We start from the raw sequence: 18,986 nt of genomic DNA, 5'->3' as shown, positions 1-18,986 counted from the left end.
TTAACTTCAGATTCTGTCCACCTGATCACTGCGCTATTTTAAGTACTATGCTTTTCTCGCCATTAAATGAGATACACAGGAAACATACCTAGCCGAGTATATCAGTATCAGACATATATTAGGCACCAAACCAATATTATTTATTTCTATTCCCTCTGGATATGCCACCAGCACATAGTTATGTGTACTGACAGGAGGCCAGACTGCCTGCATTTCAAGCCACTTACTAGCCGAGCGAACCTGGGCAAATTACTTCAATTTGCTTTGTATTATGTCCACATTGAAAACAAGGACAATAAAGGTCCCTCCTCCACTGGGTTGTTGTAAGGATCAAATCAGTTAACACATATAAACTGTTTAGAAGTCCATCTAGTACAATATAAGCACTCACTAATTATTAGTTATCATCATCATCATCATCATCCAACTGTTTCTATCACTTCTTAACCCTTAGCCTCACAGTGTTAAAATGCTGAGCAATGAACATGATGTATTGTTGATTCGGAGCATGTAGAAGTACTTGAAATATATTATTTACCTCAAACTACTAAGGGGGCGGTGGTGTGGTTTAGTGAAAAGGACATGGACTTAGGTCAGATAAATGTAACATTGCTTGTGTAACTTTGTACAAATTACTTTGCCTCTTTGATCCTCAGATTTCTCATTTATAAAAGAAGAAGAATACAATTGTCCTCATGTCATAGAGTAATTCATCATTACACAAGGAAAGTATATAAAGGATCTAACACAAACTCTATCACATAATAATCCTTAATAAATATTATTTCTCCATCCTGGTCTTTTAGACTACAACTACTTAATGAGTTTTGAGTTTTGAGGAATTAAGAAATACACATTCAATGAATATCTAATTATATGTGTTCCGTATTTTTAAGATAACGCATAGTCCCTAAATTTCCATGGGAAGAACTGACTATGCATACATCAATATGTGTTTAATAAATTATCTCATCCTCTTATTTATTCTCTAGCAAAGAACAAACTCCAACTGTGAGACGTGTGTGGTCTGATGGGTGGAGTGCTGAATTGGGAGTGAGAAGCCATCGCCCATGTGTGGCTATCAGTTTTCTTGTATCTATTAGAAAAGTCACTTAACTTTTCTTCACTCCTTCCATCTGTGAAGGATCATACTTCCCCACAGGAAAATGTATAAAGTTATGGAAGAACCACAGATGAGATGCACGTTCTTTCATCCAATGAACTTAAATTCTCTTCCTTGCTCCCACACCAGGTCTGAAGTCTGGGAGTGCATCTAGGGTTGGCAACATGCTCAACGGCACACAGTCAGAAACAGGACTACAGGAAGAATCTGAACTACTTTGCTGATCCCTAGAATGGCCATATTACATGCTTTGCAAAAGCATTGCCTTTCTTTTCCACATTTTTCCACCCATAGCCTGACAGAGATCTAATGATTTTTCAAGGGCCAGTTTAAATGTCAACTCTTCTTAGAAGGCTTTGCCAAAACTCATTGGCTCTGGTCCACAGACTGAATCTCTCCATCCATCCTTTTTAATTCTATAGCATTTAATTGGTGTGATTAGGATAATATAGGATATTTGTCACATTTTATTATAGTGCAGTAGTTTGCATCTCTGTCTCCCGTCCTAGACTGGGAGTTCTGTGATGGCAGAAACCTTTTTGTTTGCTTAAGTCAGAGCCTGGCATGTAGTCAGTATTCTACAAACTTCGCTTAAATTAAACCAAGAGCTTCACTTCCTAGAATTTCCTCTAAGCTCTTTTGTCTTATTGAAACAAAAACTAATGTTAAATGATTATATTACTGGATAAAGTCTCAGTTTTTATTTTCTTGTTTGATGATAACTTGCAGTTTCTTATAGTAGTCTGTGCTAAGTTTAAGGTCATAAAATCGAGGTAAAAAGGAATTCTTTTAAATTAATAAAAGCTGAGACATTATCAACCTGTCAGATCTATTTTGAGCAGATGTGTGAATAGTCACACAAACAGTAAACATACATGCATTGAACATACACACACACATATATAATTTATAGAATTAGTGCAATGTAAAAAATAGCAATTTCAAATAAAATTTCACTCACTCATGGTTCATAACTTGATGCACAGAATGGTATGCTGACTATATCTTTGATTAAAACAACTGAATCAATTATTATTAATATGAAAAATTTCAACCAATCAAATGATGTTATAGTATAAAGTTTGCAAGGTGCAAATATTTGTCCTATAACAAATTAATAGCCTAGGGACTTAGCCGATTGAACTAATTGTTTTCAGTGTATGCATTTAAGTCATACCTACATTAAACTAAAATAACTGGCTAAATGAGTTAACTAATCTGTCTTACTCCAAAATTGTATCAAAGATTTTATTCCATTCATTTCTAAACAACAGGAAACCAATCTTACAACTAAAGATTTCGTAATGTTAATTGGAAGGAATAGACAAATTCTAGAAAATCAGCTATTTAATGATCTTGGCTGTGCTGTTCTCCAATTAGCGCTGGGTCACCAATTAATTCTTTTCCAGGTGCCCAGGCTTCCTGGATACCAGCACTGGGCTGAGTTCTCTTGATTCTTTCACCTAATGCTCCAACTATATTAATGACTTTGACCCTGTTCAGACTTAGACATCAGCTTTCCCAATTTAAAGAAAAACTATCTTTTCCATTTATTTAAGAATGGGACAAATCATAGTAAACCCATACAGAGCTACTTTGTCATTAATTGTTAGTCATGTTTTAACAAATTCACTAGGGACACTGACTTCCTATAGCTATCATGCTTATATTTACTTACCCAGCATTTTCTACCCCAACCCCTTAGGCCATCTGGGGCTTTGTCCTGAAGCTTATTTCCTCCCCTGTTTTTTTTTTTTTTTTTCATTTTCTCACTCTCAATTTCCTGATTTCTCCGTTTTCAATTTACTCAAGCATTCCCTTCACTAATGAGCAAGACCCCCATTTCCCAACTCTGCTATTTCTAAACAAATCTTCTAGCTTTCACAGATATATTTGTTTTCAAGGGAATTTTACAGTTGCTGCCCTAAGTCTTCATTTTATTGCTCACCAAGTCATCAACTCAGGGTTATCTACTTCATCCCACTGTTATATTATTGAGTCTTTCTTCCTTAAAAGTAGTCAGTGAATACAACCTTATTTAAAGACCTCATCCTATTCAGTCTCAACAATGTTTCACATTGCAAATGTCACTACCTTAGCTTCCAGGTATGGATGGATGGATGGATGGATTTCCTTAGGAGATCGTAGACTTGGGGGTCAGGTTGATCATGGTTTGCATGTCAGCTTTGCCCCTTCCTTGCTGACAAATTTCTGAAAAGTCACCTAACCTCTCTTGGCCTCAAATTCTTCATAAATAAAGTGGGGATGAATATATATATCACATAGTTCAACTTCTCCACAAATTATTTGCCAATCCATACTATCTCTTTGACTTTTTAACTGAATGTGATCTGTCTCCTTGATATTCCCATAGATAGGATGACCATATAATTAATTGTACAAATATAGATGCATTTTTAATCAAAAGAAGGTGCTATTAACTATTTTGTTAAAACAATATGGGTAAACCAGGACCGCCTCAGGTAAAGTAGGAGGTATGATTAACCAATTCAAAGTATACCCTGTGTTTTTCTTTTACTTTGTTACATTTGTTACTTTTGACCTTTGCTGGAATCCCTCTCTGGTTCCTCCATGATAAATAAATCTTTCAAATTTCTGTTCAACTCTCATCCCCCAGGCACACCATAGTTTTCACCTTTAACCAGCCAGCATTTACCTTTCCATGCAAGTACAACCAACATGAAATCCACATTGGTAGCTATCCATTGTCTTTGGATATCACTTGTCATATTAAACTATTATATTTAGTGTAAATTATCTCTATTAATAGATTGTATTCCAAATTTTTTTCTCTTTAGAATATGCATTTTTATGGAAGCAACCTAATCTGATACTTTTTGTATTCTTCATAGTTTCTGGCATATAGTTAATCAGTTAGTGGGTATTTATTAAATATTTGTTGATCGAATTATTAATTTATTATTATTATTATTATATGTTGGTTATGTTGGGTTGTGGATGAGCTTAATTATATTCTACAATTATTCTACACTCAATTATTTTATGGCTTGCCAAGAGTCTAACAGTTATTTTCAGAAATATATATTTTTAAGAACAAAAGAGAACATAGTGACTTCAACCAGTACTAATTAATTCTCAACATATCAATATATTAGATTAACATGAACATTTAAAAACACATTAGATTAGCATGAACATCCAAAGATAATTGAAGGAGGAAAATGAATCAACATTAGTCTGGCCACAAATATAGACCGGAACAAGCTAAACTCTTGATGATGAAAGGGAGTAATATGGCCTAATTTTTTATATTAGTTGGAAACCCCCCCAACCCACCCACCCCTGAGTTCGATTATTTTCTAGCACTCTCAAAAATAATCTCACAATCAGAATACTCATCATGAAGATAAACAGAAATACAAGAGTTTCAAAGAACGCTCTTACAAAATGAAAATTTTTAAAAATCTATTTACATTATTCATTTCTTGTAAGATTTTTGTAAGATTTTCTTTGAAAACTAAAAGTTACAAGAGGCAAAATTGTGATTGCACCTATTCTTCTTTACCCTTTTTAATCTAAAGGAACAATATCGTTACTGTGCATAATGGTCTGACTCCATTTTGAACGTGACTATTGACAACTTTAATGCCCATAACTCCATTTCCCCTTCTGCCCCACATCCATGTGAAATAAGAAAGCCCAGATTCTCCCTCTGGGATTCCTGTAGGAAATTCAACCCAAGCAAGCCCCAGTCTTTGTATGAGAACCCTCACCCTTGCCCACCATCCAACTGTAAGAATTCTGCAAAAGTGGTATATTTTCTCTCCTTGCTCTCTCAAGCCATTTTCAGACCGGCTTGGAAACCTGCTCTGCTCTCCACAAAATTATGTGAGAAATAAGTTCTTTTATATCCTCTTGGTGCATGTGTGGCACCATCATTCTTGGCAATCGAACCAAATTTGGGTGGGGTCTATCTTAGCTCTGCAGGATGATCACAACACTGTGGTTTAAAACTGGGGTAAAAAGTCTCTGAATTTATATAGACATATATTCTGCTGATGTGAACTATTTGCACATAAAAATAAAAGATATCATGACAAATCCTACAAATTTTTAAAGGGAGAGCGGTATGCCAATAAAACAGTTAGTTTAGAAAAAATTAAAAAATTGTTTATAAAAATGCAACTTACTAAGACAGACAGATACTGGACCTAAAGCCACGTTTTGTTTTTAATGGTGTGTATATGTATATTGTTATTACCAAATGTGGTGTCATGGAGGCAACTGGGAGGCAGCTGGAATTTATGCAGGTAAGAGTGCAAGTTACCTGGGGGTAATAGGCCCAGCTTATCAACAAGCATGGAATTACCAAATACAAAAATTCAGTCCTGGTGCTTTGACAGTAATTTCATATAAGTTCAATATTATTCAGTATTATTATTTGCAGCCACACAAGAAATCAGAAAAACCATAATTAATGATTTTCATACTGTTCAATATCCTGAGAATATTACCATAGAAAAGAAAATTGTTTATTATATTGTATAAAAGCAAAATAAAATGGGGGCCAAGTATTACAAAAGAAAGAAAGAAGAAAGCAAGACTGAGTGAGACAGAGAGATACTGAGAGAGAGAGGGAGAGAAAGAGGCTGGTACTAGAGGTTTGCCAAGCAATCAATTATAATTTTAAGCCCTGTTTTGATTGGAGTGTATGAGGAGTTTTTAGTGTAAAATATATAGAGAGAGTATTAAAAGGACCTCATATTCAATATAACTTTGAAGATAAGGTTTCCAATACTAGTCAAAAATTAGGCAACATAGAGGTAGAAAATAGAATTGTGGAATTTCTAATGTAGTATAGATTTAATAGTAACTGAGAGGGTAAAAAAAGAAACAAGGGTGATTTGAAAATAGTGTATGGTGTGTGTGCCTTAGGACACAGACATGGGGGTTTATATTTTGTTTGTTTTCACAGTGTATCAATGCTTTAGTTATATGGGCAATGACAAAATAAGGATTTTCATAGTTATTCTTGAAAGCATACAAATGCCAGTATTCATTACAAGGATTGTTGGAACCTCAATGCTTAGTTGAAACTTTCCTGTTGTCAGTTTTTGTCACACAAAGTTTCCATTATATGAATAATGAGCATGTAGTGAAGATTTATTTGCCCACTCTATTTTCAGTGGTTTTTGTCTTCCAATACAGTAGGGGAAAGACCTGGGAGAAATGTACTCTGGCTCTTGTAGTCACCAATTGTACTTAGTCTGAGAAATCACTTATCCCCATTGACTCTTATTTCATCATCTGGAAAATGAATAAAGATTTGATTAGATGAACTCTTAAAATCCCTTCCCTTTTTCCCAAGCAAAAACAACAAAATTAAACTAGATGTTATTAGAAGCCAAAACTGTTGCACAAAAGATCATTAACTCATTCATGTAATAAATGAGTATTAAGTATATATTATGTGTCATCCACACTTAACAAATGTAAACCAGAACACTCGATTTCTTCCTCATAATGTAATCCTGCTACTGTTTTCCTCATCTCCTCAAGCCATAACAACATCCACCCCACTTTCCCACTTGCTCAAGTAAAAAAACCTAGGTTATATTTTTGATTATTCTTTCTTTTCCCCATCACATCCACCTCATCAGTAAATGTTTTCAACTCCAATAACACAGTGTGAACCCATCCATTTTCCTCCATCATGTGTTGCCTGGCATTCCAGTTGGTTTCCTGCTTTAATGCTTGATATATCCCCATAAAAATCATAATAGTCACAGTCATCTAAAAACATATATCAGATATAATCACTCCCTACCTAAAGTCATTGACTTCACTCTGAACTTGAAATAAATTCTGACTCCTTATCCTGTACACAAAGTCCTTTAGACCTAGACTTTGCCTTTATTCAAACTTAATCCAATAGTACGCTCCTTTTCAGCCATTTTGTTTATGTACACTGACTTTCTATTTATTCAACACTGCAACTTGTTTTTTGACCTTATAATCTTTGTTGTTTATGCCTGGAATGGTTTTCTTCCTGATTTTATATTGCTGGTGCTTCATTTAAATGTCACTCCCTGAGGGGCTCCTGACTGGCTCTGTCAGTAGAGTGTGCTACTCTTGATCTCAGGGTTGTAAGTCGGAGCCCCATGTCAGGTGTAGAGATTACTTAAAAGTAAAATCTTAAAAAGAAATAAAAATAAAAATAAATGTCACCCTCTAAGAGTCCATTTCTGACCACCAATCTCAAGTAGTCATCCACATACACACTATGTAATTACCCATTTTAATTATTTGCATAGCACTTATTTCTAGCATATATTTTCCTCTTTATTTAAATGTAAAAGATTCTTTTGTTTTCCACTGGAATATAAGTTCACACAGAATAGTTCATTTCTATGGCCTTAGATCGTGAGACTGTATGAAGAACTGTGCCCATACATTCGCTCTTCTTATGAAACTTTTTTTCAGCTTTGTTGGTGTATAATCAATGAAAAATTGCAGAATATTTAAAGTGTGCAACGTAATGCTTTGATATACGTATGCATTATGAATGGATTCCCCCTTCAAGTTAATTAACAAATCCATCAACTCACATATTTACCTTTTTTTTCATGAGAACATTTAAGTTCTCCTCTCTTAGTGAATTTCAATTTTATAATACAGTGTTATCGACCAGAGTCACCATGTTATATATTAGATCCTCACATTTTACTTATCTTATAACTGGGAGTTCATTCCCTTTTACCAACATCTCCTTCTTATTTCCCCCACCCCCCAGACCCTGGCAAAACTTTCCTGCATAAGATTGTTTTCTTAATTTCTCTTTCTGATAGTTCATTGCTGGTACATAGAAATAGAACTGAGTTTTATATATTGATTTTGTATCCTCCAACTTTACTGAATTTTTTTATTAGTTATAATGGGTTTTGATGGAATCTTTAGTGTTTTCCATATACTTGAGTTATCTCTCTACTTTTAGTCTTTTTAATCTTTGGGCCTTGATATTTAAAGCCAAGTTAGAATTGTAAAATGTTCTCTCTAATACACTCCTGCCTCCTGCAATTGAGCACCATGGATTTTGGGACAATTGGTTCTACTACAGATTTTCATAACATCAATATGAGTCCAAAACTCCAGAATGAATTATCTCCATCCCAAGGACTTTTAGAAAAAAATTCTTGACTGTGTGACTATTTTGGATTAGTATCAGAGAGTACGATACAAAGCGAGGATTAGCAACTATGGACCTTACAACAAACCCAGCCCAACAGTTGTTTTTATAAGTAAAGTTTAATTGCAACACAGTCATGCATTTATGTATTGTCTATGACTGTTTCATGCTGTCATGGCCAAGTTAACTATTTGTCACAAAGACCATATGGTCTGAAGGGCTTAAAATGTTTACTCTCTAATACTTTATAGGAAAGCTTTGCTGCCCTCTGTTATAAGCTTTGTTTTAGAATAAGCTATGACACCACTCTGCATGTTCTACTTGATACAGCATGGTTTCTAAATCCCTCCTTCACTCTGTTCTCCTTTGTACACATTTTGTAAATTGTTTCTTAATATGGGTACATTACTGTACATAATGCTCTCCACATACTCAGAGCTGTAAAAATCTACAGTAAAATTTTTACAATATTCTATATTTGTTTCAACTTTAATCTTTGGGCTCAAGAGAGGTATATCCACAAATCTATTTTTTGACAATACTGTATCACATGTGTATACTCACATCCCATTAAAGGAGTAAGTCAAAGAAACTTTAGCTCTATAAACTCTGTCTAGAATGCAAACTTAGATTGATTAAAAAAATATTTACTTGATTAAGTAAATTTTAATTTCAAAGGACAGCTAAATCTGAGCGATTTTGTTTCTCTCTTACCTCTGGTGTTCTTTACTCTTGCTTTATTTTTAAGCAGACTATCTCTATATCCCAAGAAAATGACCAGCCAAAGCTCAAAATTGAGTAGTCCCAGTCTCAGAAACAGGAAGACTCTAACTTTAAATGTTCGTAGAAATAACTCCAATTATATTTTGATTTTGGCTCTGCTTTGATCAGGTGCCTATACCATGTCTTAATCTATCAACGTTGGTCTCACATCCACATCCCACCTGGTTTGGAGACACTGGGGACATTTCATTGATAATCCAGTAGATGGAGGAGGCTTGCTCTCAAAAGGGAAAGATGCTTTACAGACTAAAACCTAATAGAGGACCATTGCATTCACTTTACTTCATTTGTTACTAATGGACAATACTTTCAAATTATTCCTTAAGCTTTCATTAGCTCAAATTAATATCAATTGGTATAATCACACTAAGGCAAAACAAACAAACAAACAAAAAACCATGGTTGGAAGATAAGAAGAAACAAATAGAGACACATTTCATTACTGTTATATGCACATTTGTGTTACCAAATCTAACAAAATTGTTAATTTGTTAGCATTAAAGTCTATTTAGTCAATGTAAGTAGTGCCTATCAGATGAGATCGGGCGCATTCAGGGTGCTTTGGCTGTAGATGCAAGTAATGCCTATCATTAACAGTAATATGTTCCCAATTTTTAAATTTCAATCTTATATGTTATTTATTCATGAATTTGTTCACTTAATAAATGTTTGTTGAGTTCCTACTCTGTGCTTGGCACTTTTCCAAGGGACTTGCAATGTAATATTGAACAATCCCTGCATGGTCCCCAAGATGATGAAGCTTAATGTGGACCGCAAATCTTAAATAATTTATTATTTGGCCTCAGCAGTGATAAGGAAGGACTATAAGGTACATACAATGGAATGCTAGGCTGGTATAAAAGAGTGAAGACTAAAATATTCTATGGAATCAGACACTTTTTGGAGGAATGAAATTTAAACCTAAGATTTGGTTGAGGTATATGAGTAGCTAGGTAAAAAAGTCTGTGTGTGTGTGTGTGTGTTGGTGGTAGATGAAGAGCAAGAAGGAGTTTTCCAGTGTTAAAGCCAGTAAGGAGAGGGTGAGAATGCATGACACCATAGTAAGACCAGAGAGGAATTTGATAGGAAGCAAAAGGGAAAAATAGAGGCAGGACGATATAGGTCTTTTAAAGGATTTTTGAATTGGTGTAAGGCCTTCCAGCTGGAAGGGCCTGGAGAAGGGGCTTTGGTTCCAGCAGTGTCCTCATGCCTCTACACATGTGGCCTGGCCTTGGGGGAGGCCACAGCCCCGGTGCTGGGATCTTGTTTATTCTTTGAGCATGCCATCAGTCACTGGCTCAGTCTCTAATTTATGGGACTTGACCTTCCCGTGGGCACTTCCTTGTCTTCTTCCTGGACGGCATGGTGCACATCACGGCCTACCTGGGGAAGCTGCGGGTGCTCACCCGCTCTCTGGCCTACACCGTGGCCCAGCTCCCCTGCGCCTCCGGAGCCATGCAGATCATCTGGGAAGCAGCCCACCACCTGTGACTGCAGCAGATGCCTCCTCAGCTACCAGACCACTGGCCATGAGCTGCGGTGACTGTATCTGGGGGACTGGGTGTCCCTTCGAGATTGTGATAGGCCCCGGGGACCTGGCTTCTTGGCAACCCACTGAACATGGGATCCTGGGCATCGTGGGCCTGTGTGTGTTTGCATAAGCATGTGCACACACCTGTGTGTGTGTGTGTCCCTTGGATTTCTGGGGGAAGTGGCTGATTGGACCACGTAGAGATGTCAAGATTTTGATAAAAAATCCTTCCACTCATATACCAGAGCTTTAAAAACCACATTCTTTCTTCATCGCTAATAAAAGGGGGGGGTGTGATTTTATCCTAAGAACAATGGAAAGCCATTGAATTGCTTGAAGCAAAGGAGTGACGTAGGGAGATTTGTGGTTTTAAAAGATCACTATGTGTATGGGGAATGCTTTAGGATACTTTCTAGAAGGTTATCACAACAGTCTTTTCTAGAGAACTGCTTATAATATGGAGGTGGCAGTCGTTAGTCATTATCTGAGACGCATGAATAACTGGCCCGAGACCATTTCTGAAAGTAGAATCAATAGGTCTTAATGATTGTCTGTTTTTATGTGCACATATAAATATGACTCACTCCTTTAATCTAATGTTAATCATCATGAAGATATGTTTTTAAACAGAAGTAACTGATATGTTACTTATATTGCATTAGGAACCTAATTAGTTGCTATGACCTGAATTTTTTAATGGACGTGAAGTTAACTAAAGCTTTCAAAATAATTTTTCCTCTTTGGGAATAATAATTTATTTTCTGACTTTGATAAATACAGTATTTGATAGCCAAGAAACTATAAAATATCTTTAAATGTACCAATGGCATTCTGTCTTACCGGCCTTCTGGAAATTCAAGGAAAAATAAAATTGTCCAGAGTAAAGGAACAAGGAAAGCTATAAGAAGGAGAAAGACAGTTGAGAAAAATAAACAACAGAACAAGGACACCCAGAGGGAACATACAGTCTACCCAATTTTCGGTCTTACCTAAATTTGAAATATCCAAGGAGACAACTCTGTATACAGGAGAAACAGGTATCCAAGCATTCTTAAGGTTGCATCGAGCTCTTTTAAATGCTCCACAGTTTACACTTAGGCTTCTGTAACTGAAATTGTCTGACTATACAGCAGTGACCCCCTCTTTTCTCTTTCTCTTTCTGTGTCAGGACATAATAAAATTAGCATATTGAGAACTTACATATGTTCTTACATATGAGAACATGGCAAACTTTGTTTCATGTGCTTTAATTGAGTTAACTCATTTAATCTTCACAACAAATCCTTGAGGTGGTTCCATTGCCACCACTTTACTGATAAAGGGATTGTGACATGACAAGGTCACACTCTTCCCCCAAGGTCACTGAGTTGGTAAATGGCAGAGATGGGATCTGAGCATACATGGTTTAGCTTCAGCCCAAGCCCTCGATCGTTTGCTCTATTAACCCTAATATAGCAGATACAGTAGCAATAGCTACAATCCATGGAGCGTTCCTTCTGCCAGGCACTGGAGGTTTAAAAAATTTAACTTGTTGGGCGCCTGGGTGGCACAGTCGTTAAGTGTCTGCCTTCAGCTCAGGGCGTGATCTCAGCGTTCTGGGATCGAGTCCCGCATCAGGCTCCTCCGCTGGGAGCCTGCTTCTTCCTCTCCCACTCCCCCTGCTTGTGTTCCCTCTCTCGCTGGCTGTCTATCTCTGTCAAATAAATAAATAAAATCTTTAAAAAAAAATTAACTTGAATCCCGCAAACAATCTAAGCAACACGTCTAAGGTAGGCATTTTTATTCCCATTTTCAGAAAATGAATTGATGGCTCAGGAAGCTTAATCCTTTTGACACAGGTCATATAACTAGTAGAAAACAGAGTCAAACTCCATAGTCAGATACGTCTGGATACAAAAACTATTCCCTTTTAACATCAAGAAAACTCAGATCCTAGTTTTAGTTTTATCACTGACAGCATGACCGTGAACATCACTTAATCTCCCCAGCTTCAGTTCATTCAACTGTAAAATAAAAGTGATTCTCAAACTTGAGTAGTCTCAGAATATCCTTGGGGTATTTGTTATAAATGCAGATTTCCTATTCAATCCTAAATAGCTTGATCAAGTAAATGTGGGGGGGGGTCAAATCATCTGCATTTGAACAATCTGATTCCAGTGAGTGCAGACTATACCTCCACAGAAGTAGCTGACCTCACCTTGAGAGCTCTGTTACGACTTTAACTGAAACTCAACAGTCCTCTCCATCTTTCTCTCCAGATAGCACCTGGACCACCTGGAAACTTAAAACATTTGAGAATAATTTATTTAGCGGTGCCTGGATGGCTCAGTCAGTTAAGCATCTGACTCTTAATTTTGGCTTAGGTCATGATCTCGAGTCCTGAGATTGAGCCCCCTGTTGGGCTCCATGCCCAGCTTGGGACTCACTCTTTTCCCTCTGCCCCTCTACCTACCGCGCCCTCCCCCCCCAACCCCCTGCACTCTCTCTCTCTAAAAAAAGAATTGATTTAGTGTGCCAACTACACTCAAAAAAAAAAAAATTTAAAAAGAGAGACACCAGAGATCTTACTTTGCCTCTCTACCATGTAAGGGCACAGTAAGAAGGTAACCATCTACAAACCAGGAAGAGAGCTCTCACCAGTAACCGACCATGTTGGCACCTGATCTCAGATTTCCAGTCTCCAGAAGTGTGAGAAAAAGAATTTCTATTTTTTTTTTAAGATTTTATTTATTTATTTATTTATTTGAGAGAGAGAGAGGGAGTGTGAGAGAGCATGAGAAGGGGTGAGGGGCAGAGGTAGAAGCAGACTCCCCGCTGAGCAGGGAGGCCAATGCCGGACTCCATCCCAAGGACTCTGGGATCATAACCTGAGCTGAAGGCAGATGCTTAACTGACTGAGCCACCCAGGTGCCCCAAACTTACGTTGTTTAAGCCAAAAATAAAAATCTATTCAATAGTATAATCCAGTGGATTCAGAGAGCCCAGTTCACAACTTTTTTCCAGTATTTATTGTAATGCTTAATAGTAGATACTTAATATTTGCTTAACGAGTGAATAATATTCATTATATTTTACTCTATAACATTTTTAAGATGTAAAAATTTAAAGGAAACAATCTGATAATAAATACTAATATATGTATGTTATCTCTGTAAGCAGAGAATTCCTATACCATAGCAATGGCTTTATTTAATATGCGTTCTTGATGCTACCATCTAGTTGAGATTCTGTTCACATGACATCAGAATTACTACCACAGTGAGTCTTCCTCCTTGGAGTCACTCCTTTAGAACACAGTCTGTATAGTTTTTTGCATATTACAACCTTTTAAAAAATTATTTTATCAACATATTTATAATGATCAAAATCCTTAAATTGCTCTCCCGTTTCTCCTATATTAGGTGTAAACTTCTCTCTCTTATTTTCGGACTTCCTATGCATTTAATTACAATTTCTTTGTCTTTATAGTTCTCCAGTGCCCAAAGCATATCTTGCATTTCAACCAGGATTGTCTGCTCCCTAGTCTGGGAACACACACACACACACACACACACACACAGGTCTTTTCCTTTGATCTGGCCTTTCCCCTTTGCACTTTCACTTTGCCACATTCTTTTTGTTCTTCAAAGTCTGGCTCAGATTTCGTGTTTTTGAAGACAATTTGTCTGATTCTGGTATTAAACTATGTTTTATTTCATGTTATTCTTTTCTCCTGACCTAACTGCAACCTTCCTAAAGACAGAATCCGCATGTACTCCAGAGAGGTATTTTTCAATATGCTGAGCTTGGGTCTCAATCAACATTGGTTAATGATGTAAAATAAAATAACTGAATGGAGTAGAGAAGAAAGCAAAGACAACATCAGAATGTTTCACTAATATACCTAAGGTTTTTTCATGAAACTTTTCTTTTTGTTGAATTGTGTGCATGAATGCTGGTTCACAATACAAATGCATTTCTAAATTGTGGATCTTAGTTTAAAAAGTTTGAAAGCTCCTGTTCTGTAGAACCAAGCACAGCATTGATCACATTATAAAAAGTCAGTAAGCACCTGCCATTTGATTGGTTGAAATGACTCTGAATTAATATATGCAATCAATGGTAGGAGAACAGGTCTGGTGTTGTACAAAATAGTCATATTGGTGCTAAAGCCGTATACTAAAATATGATTTATTTAATCACTTAACAATTGCAAAGGAGGATTTAGTTTACAAATATAATATGACTTACTCGGTATTACTTAAACTTCCCATTATTCTGGTTTTTAAATTTAATCTCCTCTCTAATGAAAAATCAACTCCAGGTTGTGTATTTGACAAGAACAGGAAGACTAATGGGCTTGTGTTATTTTTTTTTTTTAAGCACTGAGTAAGAAACGAATTTAAAAGTTGACCTAATATGTTTTAGTTTAATGAGTTTTAGACTTTAGAGCTTTATTTCACCTCACCGTAAACACCTGAATTCTAAATCTAATACTTCTCTCCATGGGATTTTCTATAATCTAGGAAGAAAAATAAAGGTTTTGAGCTTTTAGAATTGGTATAGAAAGTGCCTAATTTCAGAACTAAGTCACCAGTGCAGGCTGCATTACGCGGAATCAGTTTATAATGAAATCTCTATCAAGGACATGTTCCACTGGTTTATGCTTCTCCAGCGACCTTTGAAGGAAGCAGAAAAGATGGCAAGAGGATAAAGGCAGGTCTTTATTAACTAATATTTGATGATATATGGCAAACTACAGAGCAGTAGCAGTCAATGGCAAGCTTCTCTGAAACACCATGAGTGAGTGAATTATAATGACTGCAAAACCCTGTCACATTTTTTTATCCAATGTCTTTCTCAGCAGTCTTTAAGTGATAGTGTTTACTGATCATCTTTCTGCCTAATGTCGAAGTTTTGTTTCTGTTTTTGTTTTTTGTTTTTTTGTTTAAAAGAGAGAATAAAAAGGGCCTTTGTTTGGTTGGTTTTCTTTTCTTTTGCTTTACAAAGTGAAAAAGGAAGTCAAGGCGACACAGAGCAAACACAAAAATTGCAAATACAGCAGACATGCATTTTTTGAGAACAATATAATGTGTAAAATAACAATTGTATTAAAGTCTAGCAAGTCAGGGCAGAGAGGAAGTAAGAGTAAACAGGGGTGGTGAGGGCATCCTCGGCCGGCATGAGGGCTTTAGATAACCAGGCACGACCAAACACGGGGAAGAAAAAACATACAAGAATCACAGATCGTATTTCACTTGGGAATCTGAGAGTCATAAAGCCTTTGCATTTTAAAGCTGGAAGGGACTTAGTTCAACACTCTCATTTCACAGAAGAGGAAATTGAATCATGTTCTGCTAAGCTATACAGTATGTATTCCGTGTTTGTAAAAATTGCAAGCAGGTTTTCAGAACCAGCCTTACACACTGGATAAAATATATATTTGTCTCCCTCCCCCACATGCCTTTCCACTGTTTCACTGTACTTTCCACTGTTTTCTGTTACTATTTTTTTCTATTTTATTTATTAATACCCTAAGTGTCTTCAGATTTTCAAGTGGAGGCCTGGGCACAGGAAATACATGATCCTCGCCTCTAGGAAGTTCACGATCTGATGGGTGAGAAAGATGATACAGAAGACAATAACACTGCAGGAATGTAAGTTAAATAAAGGGGGATAAATGTGTGATTGTATAATTTTCCATTAAAATGACAACTCAGCCATTCTCTAGATATATGGAGAATGTGATGATTAAGCTGAATTTTATAAAACATTAATGAGTTAGATTTTTATAAAGAATATACAATGGAATAGTGTTTTGTTTATATTAGCATGTGTATAAGCAGAGATGGGGGAAGAGGAGAGACTGTTATGTAGGTAATGGTTTAGCTATAATACTCTGGGTAAAATCTATCTTATGAAATAGACTTGTTTTTCTACCTATACTTACTCCCTAAGTGATCCCATCCTACCTCATGATTTTAAATACCATCTACTATTTTTTCACAATGGGTTTGCTGCTACAACACAGGTGTCATGCAAATCACCACTAAACCCAAACCAAAAGGGAAAAGGAAAAGGCTCATATCAACATTATCATCATTGGACACATAGATTTGGGCAGGTCTATCCCTACTGGTCCTCTGATCTACCAATGTGCTGGGATCGACAAAAGAACTATGGAAAAATTTGACAACGAGGCTGCTGAGGTGGGAAGGGGCTCCTTCAAGTGTGGCTGGGTCTTGAATAAACTGAAAGCTGAACATGAACAAGGTATCACTGTTGATATCTCCCTGTGGAAATTTGAGACCAGTGAGTATCATGTGACCATCACTGATGCCCCAGGACACAGAGACTTTATCAAAAACATGATTACAGGCACATCTCAGGCTGACCGTGCTGTCCTGATTATTGCTCTTGGTGTTGGTGAATTTGAAGCAGGTAGCTCCAAGAATGGGCAGACCTGTGAGCATGCCCTTCTGACTTACACACTGGGTGTGAAACAAATAATTGTCGGTGTTAACAAAATGGATTCCGCTGAGTCACCCTATAGCCAGAAAAGATACAAGGAAATCATTAAGGAAGTCACCACCTACATTAAGATAACTGGCTACAGCCCTGACACAATAACATTTGTGTCAGTTTTTGGTTGGAATGGTGACAACATGCTAGAGCTAAGTGCTAACATGTCTTGGTTCAAGGGATGGGAAGTCACCCATAAAGATAGCAAATCTGGTGGAATCACATGCTTGAAACTCTGGATTGCATTCTGCCACCAACTCGTGCAACTGACAAGCCCTTGCGTCAGCTTCCCCAGGACGTCTACAAAATTGGTGGTATTGGTGCTGTCCCTATGGCCCGGTGGAGATTGGTGTTCTTAAACCTGGCGTGGTGTTCTCCTGTGCTTCAGTGAATGCCACAACCGAAGTAAAATCTGTTGAAATGCACCATGAAGCTTTGAGTGAGGCTCTAGCTGGGGACAACATGGACTTCAATGTCAAGAACCTATCTGTCCAAAATGTTCACCCTGGCAATGTGGCTGGTGACAGAAAAATGACCCACCAATGGAAGCAGCTGGCTTCAGGGCTCAGGTGATTATCCTGAACCATCCAGGCCAAATCAGTGCTGGAAATGCACCTGTGCTGGATTGTCAGACAGCTCACATTGCTTGCAAGTTTGCTGAGCTGAAGGAGATTGATTATCATTCTGGAAAATAGCTGGAAGATGGCTCCAAGTTCTTAAAATCTGGGGATACTGCTCTTGATATGGTGTGTTGAGAACTTCTCTGACTATCTCATCTGGGCCATTTGTGATATGAGCCAGACAGCTGCTGTGGGTGTCATCAAAGCAGTGGACAAGAAGGCAGCTGGAGCTGGCAAGGTCACCACGTCTGATCAGAAAGCTCAGAAAGCTAAAGGAATATATTCCTAATACCCGCCACCCCAGTGTTAATCAGTGGTGGGAGAACGGTCTCAGAACTCTTTGTATCAGTTGGTCATTTAAGTTTAACAGTAAAAGACTGGTTAAAGGTAACAATGCATCGTAAAACCTTCAGAAGGAAAAGAGAATGTTTTGTGGACCATTTGGTGTGTGTGTGTGTGTGTGTGTGTGTGTGTGTGTGTGTGTGTGTGTTTCTGGCAGTTTTAAGTTATTAGCTTTTAAAAACCAGTACTTTTCAATGGAAACAACTTGACCAAAAATCTCACAGAATTTTGAGACCCATTAAAACAAAAGTTTATTGAGAAAAAAATAATAAAATAAATGAATAAATAAATAAATAAACGCCACCTACTTGCTGATCACACCCCAATCTATATTTTAGCATATACTTCAGACTTGTGTATGTCCAACTGCTTACTTGACATCTCCATTCAGAAGTCTAACAGGCAGTTTTAATACAAATTATCTAAAAATAAGATCTGTGATTCCCTTCCAAACCCTTAATTACCACAAATTCCCCACCTAATTGCTGAGGTAAAAACCTTAGAATCAGCTTACCTTCCTTTCTCCTTCAACCAGGTATTCTAACTATATCTTCTCAAAGAATCTCACTTGATTTTTATTATCACTTGATGCAACTATTATGGTCCAAGACTCCTGAATATTATATAGCTTCCCAGTAGGTTTCTGTGTCTACTCTCCTCCTTTCCAGTCTATTCTCATTATAGCAGCCAGATAGATCCCATTTAAAATGGGTTTTCATATCATTCCTTTGCTTTAAAAGCTTCTCCTATCACCTAAAGTAAAAGCCACAGTTCGTGCCGCAACCACATGGCCCCCTGTGATGTGGCCATTTGTTATTTCTGTACTCTAATCACTGACTCCTCACCTCTGTCTCACTTGCCTCTAGTCATATGGCCCTCACTCTGCCTCAGACACAGCAGGCACACTCATGCCACAGG

At 37.1% G+C, this 18,986-nt stretch overlaps 1 pseudogene; it reads left to right on the top strand.

Moving 5' to 3' along the window:
- The first annotated feature begins 16,197 nt into the window (after positions 1-16,197).
- On the top strand, positions 16,198-18,042 carry LOC103677668 (annotated as a pseudogene).
- The last annotated feature ends 944 nt before the right edge of the window (positions 18,043-18,986 follow it).

Source organism: Ursus maritimus, unplaced genomic scaffold, assembly GCF_017311325.1.
Source record: "Ursus maritimus isolate PB19 unplaced genomic scaffold, ASM1731132v1 scaffold_10, whole genome shotgun sequence".
In the NCBI taxonomy this organism is placed as follows: Eukaryota; Metazoa; Chordata; class Mammalia; order Carnivora; family Ursidae; genus Ursus; species Ursus maritimus.
Note: the sequence above shows the minus strand (reverse complement) of the source record. Positions and strands in the feature narration are given on the sequence as shown.